At 51.5% G+C, this 14,397-nt stretch overlaps 1 protein-coding gene across 5 annotated transcripts in view; it reads right to left on the minus strand.

The window, feature by feature from the left end:
- The window catches only part of Exd (PBX homeobox extradenticle), a 37,469-nt gene that overhangs the window by 14,390 nt on the left and 8,682 nt on the right, over positions 1-14,397 (minus strand). The window lies entirely within an intron of this gene.

Here is a 14,397-nt window from a genome sequence, read left to right on the forward strand (position 1 = left end):
ATTCCTTGTCTCGAAGGCCGATGCACGGCAGTGCTTTAGAACCGGGGTGGTTTCCCACGATGTAACAGTGGTTTTATTGTACTTTTACGGCGCATGATGGAGCTGGACGATCCATAAAACCGCAGAGAGCGAGGGACTTTCTTCTCGCTCCTCTTTCTTCTCCCGTTCGCCTCGTGTGACAGTTCCTCCGGAAAGATGCAACCCCCGTCTTCGACAGTTCTCGTCTACCCTCCGCGTAAGTACGTGTAAACCAACACGCGTACGCTCGAGTAACCACGCGAAGGGGATGAACGACAGCCCGGGAAACTCGTGCAAACTGCCGCGAGATATACTTTCCCGCCGCTGAACCGATTGTATGCTCGCCGCGATTTTAAAAAGTGACGAGCGCGTTGTTCGCCGAGCGGGAAAGTTGCTCGACGAGCAAAGAGCGAGGCGCGAATGTAGCTACTTCAAAGGAACCAACCGGACCAAAGGTGGATGATGCGACGAGAAACGAATGCCATTCGAAGCAACCTTTTCCATCTGTCGAGAGATGAGAAAAAAGGGAACGAAGACGTTACGGATGTGCGTATAATAAAATAAAGCGACGGGTGATAGCGGTGAATTAACTCGAGTACCGCGACACTTTGCCGTAACTTTTCAACTTACCCTGCGTCCCCTGACTGAGGTTTGAAAATTGAATTAATCGCATTCGCGGTTATTCGAGTCGTAATTTAAATTCGTTAGAACGTCCTCTTCCGCCCCTCCAACCCTCTCTCTCTCTTTCTATCTTTTACCAGCTTTATACCTGCTAACCGCTGGAAAAAAGTCGTCTCCAGAGACGGAAGAGAAGCGAAGAAGGGCGTGAAAGTTTGTCGGGATCCGCGGGAGCGTGAAACGAATGCGCGGAACTAATGCATTTATACGAAGTGTAACAATTAGGGCTACGAGGTCCGGCAAAAGGGAACGGAGTTCGAAATTCCTCCGGAGAGACGGGCTGAAGGGTGAAGACACAAAGTCGATCGCTGGGGAACCGTTTCTTTGAGGAAGACGTTACGCTCACGCCAACTCCGTCAGTGCTTTCCTATTCGTTAATGAATCTCTGTTTTACGCGGGGGAATCGTTTCGGAACTTTTCCCGTGATTTCTGGGAAACTTCGTTCGCGACGTTCCCGTTTAACTGGACGTCCGTTGACGCTGGATGCTCGCGAAACTGGATCCTACGAATTCGACGATCGAAAGGAAATTCCCCGCGTTTGATACGCGAGATAACTCGAGACCTCGAGTGGGTTTCCGGATTTAAGAATGACTTAGCGGAAGGTTAACAACAGGCAGGAGGATATCGTTAAAAGTTTCGCTGTCGGTGGTGCGCGGCTGGCAGAAACTTTTCACGCTGCTACGGGTAATTAAAAATGAAAAACACTCGGTCGCGTCGTTCGCTCGAGGAGCAGCGAAATAAAACGTACGTTTATGGCGATGCCGTAAGGAAGAAGTTGTTCCATTGAAAGTTAAAAGACCGTGAGCCATCGACGGCGCTTTCTTTTATTCGCCTAGCGGGTAGGGTCCGAGGTTGCGACGCACCCCTGCGTCTAACACGAGGGGGTGAACAAGCACCGCTCCAATTTTTCGAGACACCTCGTTATTCAGATCTCGACGGCCAAGAGCACTCTCGAAAATCCGTGAATCAGTGAAAGAGAAACGCGCACCGTTGCGTGAAAGAAAAGCCCAGCCGTTCGCGCGAAATTATTTTCGGGTATCGAGCGGGAAGAAAGTAATCGGGGGGGTGGCTTACGGGCAATAATCTGGCCATTAAGGGGTGTAAGGGGGTGCGAGGGGTGTAAGGGGTAGCCGTTGGTACCGCGACGGGAAGGCGCAGGGACTGCTAACCTCCTGCGGGGGTCCTTACAAGCACGTAAACTCAGTTTTACTGGCAGTTAACATTTTACGACTCAGACGGTCTGCCTAACTCTGTACACCCTTGGTTCTTTCTCGTTCCTGTACACCGGAGTTACGCGTGCCTTCCTGTTTTCCCTCCCTTTCCCGTCGCTCGTGTCACACACGGATTCGTCACACGGTTTCGCGCGGAACACCGCCTATACAAACGTATACGCGTATAAACCGCCGCGGCAACGTAACGCTGGTCGTTCTCGAGGGTCGTTAGCGGATGAACTACATTAATATGACACCCCGTTGAAGATCGAGCTAATTGCCCGACTAATTCGCGTCCTGTTACGCTTTACGAGGGCGAAGACGAAATTTCGCCCTATTAGAAAACCGTCTGGTTTCCATCGAGTCGTGCGTCCAACTACCCTATTTGGCGTCTACGAACTTTCATCATCGTGTTGGTCGTTAGAACGGAAATTGACTGCAAATTTTTCGCGTTTGCAATCATCTCGCAACGGAACGAAGCGAACGCGTGGTTCGAGATTAAACGCGTCTGGTCGACGCAATAAATCAGATCGTACGGACGAGTCGGACGGAGCTGAAAGACTCTGGGTGAAACGATCCTAAAATATGCAAGGGCTGCGTAGACATAGGGAAAGAAAGGACGGAGAGCGGGGGAAGAGGGAATCGAAAATCCCTCGTCGAAACAACCCTTGGGATAATTTAGATTCGCGAAGCGGAGCCGAGCGACGCGCGGAGGTATGGCAACGGCAGAGCGGCGGTGGAACGCCGCTGGTGTGTATTGATCTAAACGGGAACCCGTGAAAGCAATTAAGATAAGGCACGGTAACAAAGGGTTGTCGGCCGCTACCCGCTTTTCACCGTAGGAAAACAGAAAGAGAGGTGGGAGCGGACAGAAAGAGGCACGGGACCGGGTGGAAGTGGATACGGGACAGAGAAAGGACAGGGACCCGAATCACCGGGAGATCAAAAACCAGCTCTCGGACCCAGCGTATCGTCCGCGTGTTCTCCTACTCCCTCGAATATCTCGAATACCTGGACCAAACGAAATATGTATTCGAGTTCGTTAAATCATTCGTCGATTCGTCCTTTCTTCTAAACGCGCTCGGATAACGCCAGAGGAAATTGTTTGGCTGCCACTCTTTCAGCGTAGCCGATGGCACGAGATTCGATAAATTCAGCCGATGTCGCAGGTGTCGCGAACCATCGAATATCCAGTGCAAATAAGGGGTGAAAATCAGTTACGATTAGCTGACACTAACGCTCGCGTCACGGTAAAATACACTTACCGAAATTGCAAAATTTTCCGTTTGCATACATTTAGCTGACTGTAATTAATAAGGTATCGTTGGTAGTGCGGGTGTAATCGAGGCCTGAATAATGGCCCTATCGATCCTATCAGGGCTGGTAACGTGACATAGGAACCGGCGTTTATTTGAAACATGAATTCTAGAAAATGTCCACGGGCACACGAACGTTAATGCGATTCGAATCCGCTAATCCATTTCGAACGTTTCGTAGTGCTCTGCGCGCCACTAATGTGACACGATCATTCCAATATAGATACACGTAATAATAAACGGACAAAGACCAAATGGAAGAGCCAAAACTGTTGGGATAAAAATGGTAACAAATTTTTGAAACCTCCAAGCAATACACGTAACATATACGAGTGGGTATGTCAGCATCGAGAGCAGGTAGATTTGAATCCTGACCCAGTTCAAAGATCTTCTCAGAGGTCGGTCCATGCATAAAGGAATCGATTCCCAAAATCCATTCAATTTTTTTCTCCGTCTCCCTTTCTCACCCCTCGACCTTTTCTCAGCCAGACCCTAATACCAGATGTAAGACGTGCTGGACGGAAGAGGGTGAAGGAGAGGAAGGAAAGAAGGGAAGGCGGGCAGAATGGCTGCTCTTTTAATTCGAGGGTGAATCCTGGCCGGGGAACGCAAGCTAGGCGCGCGTTCACAAGGGTGCGAAGGGGAACCAGGCTAGGAGAAGACGTCTGAGCGTCTCCCCCTGGGATCTGATATCGATACCGAGCTGTAGTAAGAATATCCGGCCCTCCTCTGATTTACGAAAGAAATCGAGCTACGAGATATTCCGCGTTGTTGATATCGTGTTTCGCTTCGTTACGGTCGCCAGTTCAGCTCGAGTGACTCTAGAACAGGTAGGATCGTCGCGTGTCAGGCGCTATCGCATTGTCAGATCCTGAAAAAGGCGTCCGTTCCTTAAAGTTCTTCAACTTCCCCGCCCTCTTTCCCCGTTTCTACGCTATTTTGGACGAGAAACGCTCTCCTTCGTCTCGTTTCCGATTGCACGAAATAACGTCGACGACGATTGCACTTCGCCAAATGAATTACGATCGTGTAAGAGCGAAGGGTACGAAAAAATGCATCAATGCAGCTAGGCGCGTTCGATGACCAGCCGGAACCGGTTTTGAAAAAACGCGTATCACTCCAGGTATGCAACGCGCGCATCCAACGACGCGCAATCTCGAATTGCTCGGTGTAATCCGCGAACGAAAAAGGAAAGCGAAGGAAAAGAAGAAAAAAAAATGGCAGAGCGGTAGGAAGAGGAGGGCAGGGGGAGAGGGAAGGAGCAAGTGAAATATTTATTTTAATCTGGCGGCGTACACCGACGCGCACGTTTCCCGAGCGTGTAAAAGTTATCAAGCGGAGCACCGCGAACGCCAGTAGTTCCTGCCCGCGTTCTGAATTTCTTTCCACGGATAATAATAACGTTTCGGATAGACGACGGGGTGCGCCGTGTTTCCGGTTGGGACGCGCCTCCGCTCACCGTTTCCCGTTCCTCGCGAGAGAGCCAGAACTTTCCTACGATTTCTTTCGCGCTTTGCCAATTCCGTGCTTCCGTTCCCCAAAAAGAATCCTGTGCGAACGGTTTCTCGCGCTGGCTGGTTCGTGGCGATGTTTTTCCATCGTCGTCACGACTACCTTTTCGCCTCGTTCTCTCTCTCTCTCTCTCTCTCCCTCTTGCTCCTCGTCCAAGCGTCGCCGTTTCCTTTCCGAGTTTCGCGCGGCTCGAATTCGCTCGACCATATCTTCGCCGTGTTCCACTCCGTTCTCCTCTTTTCTGCTTTTATTATTTTCTTCCTTTCTCGCGGCACTTCCGGCACGGGAACGGGTACTCGTCTCTTTCCCGTTCGCCGCCCGCGGCTTTTCCCCAACCGCCGTAAATCAAAACTCGACGCGAAAACGTGGCCAAATGTACAACGCGCGCGCGAAACCCTACGTACCGGGTGTCCTCAACGATCCGCGATCCGTATCCCCTCCCCCCTCGACCCAGCCATCTCCGCCTCTCTTTCGTCGAGTTACGCAGGAAGACGAACGACGGCCAACGAATACGACGCCAACATCCTACTTCTGCATGGAATACTTACCTAACGAACCGAGCGAAACAACGAATGGAAATAACTCGATGGGAATAATTAGGATATAAATCCTTGACGAGATTGCCTTTTGCTCGACGGCTTAATCCTCGTCTCGCGTTACGTTAGGTATATCCTGCAAAACCAAGAAATATATCGTATTGCCGGGAAGACGGTGAAACGAACGCGATGAGGAGAGGATAGGGAAAGCGTGTAAGGAGCACGGAGCATCCCCCTCTCCGGTGGCCGCTGGAAGAAAAGAGGGTGGAATCGCCGACGGTGGCTACGGGGGGGCGAATAAAATTTTACGGCCGCGAAATCGTCCAATAATTGTTACGGCTCGCTTTGATCGCGTAAAACACGTCGTAAATGTCGAAAGGGACGACCCCCTGGCCGACAGGAATTACTCTTAACCCCCTTACGGGGTATTATGCCGCATTACCGTCGATGCTGCGTTCGCGTCTGCACGCTTTCGCTGCCTCTCGTCTTCCGTATCCCTTCGAAAATCTTATCCTCTGCCACGCCACCGGGGTGACAGTTCGGTTGGATCCGCAGCCCATAAATTCGTCGAAAGGAGGCAATTGCGTCGGATATCCCGTGGCGAGGCTCGTCTAACGCCAACGGTTCTCGATCGCGCGTTAATTAACAGACCCCCGGTTGGAAACGACGTGTTTATTCCGGCCATTTCGACGCCAATTTCCCGCGGTCTCTTACCTGCTCTCGAACTATCGAGGATGCTCCTGCGAATTTTCAAGAACGTAACGATGACGGCTACTGTGCCTTTCCATCGTCCAATCTGATTTTTATCTTACTTTCCAAGTAGGCTCGCGTAACATCTCTACGATCCATCGTTCCCTCGATTGGCTCGATGGAATCGAAGAGATTCACGCGACGGAGCGCATCATCGAGAGACGAGGTGGTGCAAAACTTTCTATCTGGAGAGTATCATTGTCAGTGGCCAGTGGTTCGTCCGCGGCGGGAATAACGTTCTCCCGACGGAGTAGCGTCGAGAACGAGCATCGAAAGCGTCGTTCCGGAACCGAGGCCGTAAACTTCGAACTCGACGCTTCCCGGGCCGTTTCTTTCCACCCTGAGCAAGAGCAATCTCTCGAGCCTCTCACTCGAGAGAGAGAGAGAGAGTGAGTGAGAGAAGAAAAAAAAGCAAGCGTCGTTAATATATTCGGGCGAAAGGATTACACGGTGCAAAAATATCCAAGCTAAGAATCCGTGGCTGGGTTACGTTGGCCTCCGCGCGTTATTCGTTCCCCGTTTCTCTTTACTCTCTTATTTCGAAACACGAACACACCTCCCCTCGGCGTGTCGCTGCTAGGCGCGCACGGCAAGAGGTCGGGCAAGATCTTTTAATGAAACGCGGATGTTAGAATGGCAGGAATGCTGCGAAATGGTCTAGGCGTGCTATGTACTCTGCGTGGAACGTGCGGGCGCGGGCTCGCGCGATCTGGCTTAGACACGCTCGAATACGCGTAGAGACGCGAGCAAGAAAACCCATCCACGTAGCAGTCGAGATCTACGTGTACGTATATCTCTCTCTATATATATATACACACAGGTATTTGTATGTATACGTATATACGGGGCGGAGGGAGGGCTCTGGAGAACGTACATGGCGGCGTCTCGAGGCAAATTAAGCCCCTCGACTCCGCTTCGGCTTCGTTATTGAAGTGGCATTCCTGCCCGGGAACCCTCGAGGAGTTGTCTGCTGTGTACCGCCGCGACAACGATAACTAGACTTTTTAATAGCTTAATAACGACCGAAGATATTCGCGACGAGTTAACGAGGAACGAGCGGCCCGCAGATCGAGCGTTACTCCACCCTGCCTCTCGTTACGACCCGGCGAAATTTACTTTACTCCCCATCGGGCGCCGCCTTTTTCCACTGACACGCTAAGTAACGGCCGCCAGCGACGGTCTTCCTTCTTTGTAATATAAATACGAACGAGTAGCCTGTCGAGCAGCGAACAATCCTCAGAAGCAATTCAGCGAGCTTCCCTCGCCGTTTACAAGACGAGCAGTTCTCTCGTCGAACGAACAACGAAACCGTTTCAGCGGCGGCAACGTTAACAAGCCCGCAACGAACAACGCGGAGAGCTCCGGTTCGTTAACAGAAATACGGGGGTGCGTAACGGAATCCAGCGAGAAGAGGAGAGGCAGGAGAAGATCGCAGACGCGTCACGAATAAATTAGGCCAGGGAAAAAGAGATGAAAAGAGTATTAAGAAAACGTTGCAAGATTAAACGGAAAAAGGGCAAGGGAGGGAAAGGAAGGGGAGGAATAGGGGCGGGGGACGCGCGCAGGCGGATCGAGAAAGAAATTCTTATTGCCTGGCAAGTCCGGCTTTTCCGCAATATACAGCACAGGTGTACCGAATGTGTACACCCCATCCCACCCTCCGGCCGTCGTACACGCTCTCGTCCGTAAGGGTAGAAACAGCCCTGTGCACGCACGGTCAGGACCGTATTCCGTCTAGTGGAAGCCCATTACTCTTTGCTCTTGTTTCGTTTCTCTCGACCATAATATCCACCCACCCTCTATTTTTTATTTTTTTATTTTTTTTTTAATGCGATACACTGGACGTATCGTTTATAAAAAGCAAAGCTACGAGTTATCGTTTCCCCCCCGGTCGTTGTTACGTTTCTTGTTCGGGAAGGTGGGCGAAACGTACGACGTGCCGTTTGTTCCTTTCGCGAAAAGATCTTATTTAATGCGCGTTCGAATGAATTTCCCCCAACGAGCTTTCGAGCCAATAAAATTTCGGTACCGGTTACAGAGGTAGCCGGAATGGCAGAGAAAGAAACGTTGTTATTAACCGGCAACGGAATGGGTACGGCACGTAAGTGGAACGTATAAAAATAGCAGTCGATTTATACTTAAACCTGTTGTAAAATTCAACGGGAATGGTAATCGATCGAACGAAGCTGACAAGAGGCAACAGTGGTGTACACCCCGGTGCAACGTAAAGTCTAGCAACCTCGTGGTCTATAATGCCTAATGACTCTATAACCTGGTTTATTCCAGGGACGACTGAGCGTCCGCGAGAAATCGGTAAACCAGTTTTCGCGAGCGCGGTTACACACTGGCGTGTGAATCATTCATCTCTCGTCTCGATGGCCTGACTGGAAAACCGAACGGCAACCTCCATCGTAGGGGTCACCAAGGCCTTAATCTGCTCGCAACGATCCGAAACGGGCGCACGAGGGAGTAAACTTCTGATACGAATCGAGCGTGCTTAAATAGATTTTAAATCGCCGCGGAAACAGCGGGATCGTTCTCGAGCGAACGACGAGCTTGCTCTGAAACCGGGACGAAGGACGGAAAAATTTCTCGAGGAAGGCAACAAAAGTTCAAGGGTTAATTCCTGCGATATATCCTGTGTATCCACTTTCGGCTCGTTTGTCCCGCGTTCCGTTAAATACGAATCGTTCGCGACGTCCCATGAATTTCGCATTAAAATCTGCTCGTTCCTCGTAGAAGTGCATATTTGTTATTTCCTGGCTGGAAAAATCCTGCTGAGCTGCGGAGTATTTCCTTCGGAGGTTCTCGTTCAGAGGGCAGAGAGAGAGAGAAAGGAGGAGAGAATATTTCCTCCGTCGTTCCTTTTCCGAGAGGTAGGGGCGAGCAGCATATCGAGCAGAAGGAAGAGGAGGAGGAAGAGGAGGAGAAGGTGGAGGAGGGAGGGTTAGCCAGCTATGGGCGAGAGGAGGGCGAGAGGCGACAGAGGTAGACCGAGGTTCCTGGGGGTGGAGGCGCAGGAGGCAACGTGGCGTATTGATCGAGTGGCTCTCGCGTCGACCACTACCGCTTTCGAGCCACCCGGTATAGGTGAGCGTCTGCGTTCGTGTTCCTAGACGAGGACTCGTGCGTGTGTCGCAACGTCGTTCAAATGTATGCCCGTGCACCACGCTGTCGGGCTACTGTTTATGTATCCATCGTAGGCACAGGGTGATTCAAAAATTACACTCGATCGGATTTCGATGCATCCTCCAAGGATCTTCGCTCGAGTTTAACGTAAAATCTACAGCGAAATATTTTTACTGCTTGCGTTCGATCTAATTTCCCTTCAACGTTTTGTTCGACTACCGATATATGTTTGCGCGAGAGTTTTTTATTACGATAAGAGAAACGGATAACCCGTTGCTGGTCCTCCAAACGTGCAAGATCGGCACCATTCTCAAATGATGTTTTTTTCTAAAATATTGTTCGACGACGCAGCGGCGGACAGCCATCAAATTTACCCCGAATGGGATCGATATCGAGCGCCTTTAGGGATTCGAGATCCCTCTCTAAACACAACATCTTTGACGTTTGTCAACTCGTGAATCGGACTGTACGCTTCCCATACATACACGCGATGCGCCCAAACTGTACACCGAGTGGTTCGTATGTGAACGAGGAGAGGCAATGGTCAGAAAATAACTCAGTCGACGCGTTCCCATCTGCACGGGCGTATATACGTGTGCGTGGCCACGATTGTGGGCGTTGAAAACACCATGATCTATGGTGTGTGCATCCTACGAACAACGCGGTGACACTTGGCCTGGAAAATCTCCGGAGCGTATTCACATGCACGGGGTACGGTTTTTGCGCGTGTGCGCGGTTCGCAAAAAACGTGCGACCGTCGATGTAGAATTTTCTATTTCAAATTCCCAAATATAAATGAAATTTTTCTAACACCGTTCGACCGCACGCGAGAAGAACTTCAGATACGTTACTCTTATGCAATTTGATTAACGAATGAAATCGGATTAAGCGCGAAAGAGACTTTGCACGATCTTTACGATAAGCTTTACAACCGGTAGGATCACGAGAGCCGGAGAGTCCGTCGCGGTCTGAAATTTTCCACGCAGCCGACCAGTATCCCTTTTCACGGATGGACAGGATACGGAGGACTCTTTCGCGTTTCATTTTCATGCCGGTGGCTCCCGTGGGCGTCATAAACGCACAGCTCGCGTCGGTGCATCACCATTCGAAAAACCACCCCTCACCTTTCCGTCTCGCTTCGACTCGGCTCGACCAACTAACTAACGAGACGGACCCCTCGGTGTCTCTTGCGCGCCTAACACCGTCGAACCCACACTCTAAACGTATCGGTGATAAAAAACTTCGCCCCGAGGGACAATCTCGTTATCCGCGCTATCTATAAACCATCGCGAAACTTCGCTCTCGAAAACTCGTTTCGTCCGGAAGAATTAAAAAGCGAACAAGATTCCTGAACGCAGAGACACGGACTGGCGTCCACCTCGTTCGCGTGTGTCCCCGGCTACACCGAAATTGCATCGTTACTAACCGTTTTATTAACGTCCCGCGGAATTCGACGCGATCCAAAGCGGCCGCGTTCTTTTCCGACGGCCATTGATTATACAAATAGGAAGGAAAAGAAAATCGGATAATATGGTCCTTGGCGGAGGCTCTAATGGAGCCATAGAGATCAGGCATGGCTTCTAGAGAGACTAGAGAGGGTAATCCGTCCCTGAGGAAGGGTGGACCGACGCCACTGCCGGCTCAGCTTCATCCCCGCCAGCCGTTCATCGAAGGGGAGGGCAAAGGCGCTCGATATCAAATCGTCGAAAAACCATTGTGGAAGTATCGAGGCCGGGACACCGTCGCTACGAAATGCACGTTAATCCACGGGAATCTCACAGCCGAGCAATTTTTCAATTTACCTCGCCCCGTTGCGATTAACCGCCGATGGAAATGCGATAACCTTACCAACTTTCCGGTGGCAACAATCAATTTAATTCTTATCGAAATCAGGTACGCGCGATTACGCCGATTCAAATAGAATCTTTCGCAATCGCGGGCGAACGAGCCGCGATTACGGGAACGAGGAAAAATTCATGCTCGTTACCGGGAAGTAAGCGTGCCGGATGATATTAAAAATTAGCGTCCGCCGCGCGAGGAACGAGCGGGTGGTTCGCCTGCAGGTAGACGACGCAGGTAGAAGAAGCGTCGCGCACGTAAACGCAACCCTCTTTCGCGGCTGCGGAGACATTTTTCTTCTGGCATCGCTGTGTATGCATAATGCATGCAGCCAGGATGCCGCAGACTCTTTACGCGTCGAGAATTCGAAATCGTTCGTCGCGAAAATTCTCGCTACGGGAGAAGGCTCCGCGGCTGGCTCTCCCCTGTAACAACCGGCTCTCCCCGGCTATTGGATCAACGATACAGCGTATTCAAATCGACGGATTACAAAGTACAATCGGGACTCGTGACTCGCTCGTCGACTCCACTGTAATACCAACACGGACGTTTCGCAACGCGAACGATCCGAGACGAAAATGAAATTAACCAACCGTTCGCGTCGCGTTCGCGTCGCGTTCGCCGACGCGTTAACTGATATCGTCGGATACGTTCGGGTTCTTTTCGCGCGATGTATGGCGCAATATTTATCCGGATAGATAAAATTTGGCGACTGGCAACGATTTCGTTCCGCTATCGTGGTTTTCGCGCGGCCAACACCGCGCGGATAGAAAATTGCTCGCGATAGCGGCGCGGAATTAAGCCAGGGCCGTGATACGGGGACGAGGCGCCCCGCGTGCACTCGAAACGTCATATTCGAGCGCGGCTGCCGTTTCTGTACCAGACACACGGGACCTGTTGCTGTCGAGTTTACGGTGTTTTTACGAGCGACGTTACAGCCACCCCTGAGTACGGGGGTTGAACACACCCTCCCCCGCGGAAACGATATCCCTCTTCTCATTGCCAGCACCTCTATGTGAACGGTACGACGGGGAAAAAGAGAGGAATAGAAACCGAAACGACTGTCCCCGTTTATCTCTGCCCCTCTCCGTACGACTTTCTCTCTCTCTCTCTCTCTCTCTCTCCCTCTGTCTCTCGTTCGCTAGAGACAAACGATCCCCGGCAAGTAATCACTTGGATCATCGCTCGAGGATAAAATGTTGATCGCGCGCCTACTAAAAACGTTGCGAATGGCTTTCCCCCCGCACGTTTCGCGGATCAAGCGTATCGCGGAGTTTTGGGGAGCAACCGAGTCACGTCGACGGGAAGAAATTTCGGCGGAGCGGCCAATGCGGGGGGGAGATGGGTCGCGGGAAAAGTCGAAGAGGAGATTCGCCGTAGCTGACTTCCGACGAGACAGAGAGCCGCGTATATGGAGGGTCGGTAGAAACAAGCGGTAAGTTTAGCTCGAGTTGAGAAAGTTTCTGGTCGTCGCCGGCACTGGCTACGAAACTTTCCAACAACCGAGTTTTGTCTCGCGCAATTAGAAGTTCCCTGTATTATTCATAGCTAACGTTGCTCTCTTCCTCGTTCCGCGCGCCCAGCCGCACCGCCCCACATCCCCAACCCCCGTCCGCATCCACGGTTCTTCTCTCCGGTGGCTACGGTGACTACGGTGGTTCGCCGACGCTGGATCTGCCCGGGCCGCTTCTTCGTAACGCGCAAAACTCAAAGACCACCACGAAGAGGCGCAAGTCGCGCACGGTTCATGAATTTTAATGAAATCTCCAGAGCCGGAGATGGAAGCTCCTTCGTGTTTCTCCCTGTCCCTCCGTCGGCTCCTCTTTTTTTCTCTCCTTTATTCTCGCGTATACACGCCGCGCGCCTGTTGGTGCGCCTCCTCTCTTTGCTGATCTATGCCCTTTACGTGCCGTTCGATATTCACCGTCGTCTCTTTCGCGGATATTCGACATGCGTGCGGCTAGAAGCCGACACCCGATGCGCACCAACCCCGCGGCCTGCTTCCATTCCCTATTCCCAACTCGAGCGTTCGCGGAACTCTCTGTCCGCCAGTCACGTACCATCTAACCGCTACCTCCGTCCGATATCGGTACCGCGTTAATAAGATAACGCGCGGCACGATCGCGCGAAAGAACCGCGAACCGCGGATAAACGGGCACCCGAATCCGAATCCGGTCGAACGATCCTCGATTGACGAGCAACCAACGAACGCGTGCGAAGCGATACCGATCGTGATGCTTGTCTACGGCGCACACGCGAGCAATTGGTCCCGCGATAAAATTATCCTGATACGCTTTTCCGACGCCGGTACGTACGATGTTCCGCTCAAGGACGAGCTGTCACTCTCTTGTCATCTTGTACTCCGATGGAATTGAAATGGAATTAAATTAACGATAACGGTTGCAGCCGTATGTGCGGCACGTAACGACGTACCTACCTACATACGCGCGTTACACGACCGTACGGCCTCTGCTTGCTATGCCACGGGCGCACGGTTTTTCCACGCCAAAACAAGACACTTATTTCATACAAAGAACCGCGCGTTTATTGTTATACCCGAGGGTAGCACGCCATTCACCCGTCATCTCGAATCCAACCCCTCGAACGACGCGAGGGGACGCCGGACAAACTACGATTCCAAGTTACCTCCAAGGAAATCGCGATTATTTTTGTTTTTTTTTAAACGCGACTTCAGGAAATGGTACACGCGAACCCAATTTACTACCCATACCGTGCACACGTAGGTATCGTCGATCGAGAGATGGTCCGAGCGTGGAGACCGACGACAGGTAAAGAGAAACTGATTAGAATCCGAAGAACGAGCGTCCCGAGGTGAATCGAAGAAAAAAGGAAGAGAAGGGCAAAGTTATATTCCATCGGGAACGAAAAGGGCCTAACGATCCACGGTACGAGCTTCTCCTCGCCTCGTGCAATCTCCATAGAATTACCATACGATTAAGAGAATACCGACGTCCGGTGTACGTACTACACCGGAGCCGACGCTAGCCCTCGAGAGTCTTCCAATTAGACTCTCGAAAGATCGTTCTTCTCCCCGTCTATATAGATCCGCGGCAAACTTACCAGAGAGGACGTAACGTCTCGGGTGTACGCGAGCGAGATAATCAGGATAAACGTAAACGGAGGCGCTCCTGTAAAAAGTGGACGCCGCCCAACACCTACTCGTATTTTCTTGCCAGCGAACGCAAGTTTTCACCGGGCTTTTTCCTTTACACCGTTAGAACGTACGCGCGTGTACGTGGGAAGCGTATCCGCGACCCAAAGTTTCCGGCGTTATCGAGTTCACGGGTCTTGAACTCTGGAGAGGAGCAGCTCCAAGGGAAAAAGGGTACGCGCGTCTATGGTGTACTACCTAAACACACCGCGGATTAATTATCACCGTCGAAGAGC

Source organism: Xylocopa sonorina, chromosome 8, assembly GCF_050948175.1.
Source record: "Xylocopa sonorina isolate GNS202 chromosome 8, iyXylSono1_principal, whole genome shotgun sequence".
Classification (NCBI taxonomy): domain Eukaryota; kingdom Metazoa; phylum Arthropoda; class Insecta; order Hymenoptera; family Apidae; genus Xylocopa; species Xylocopa sonorina.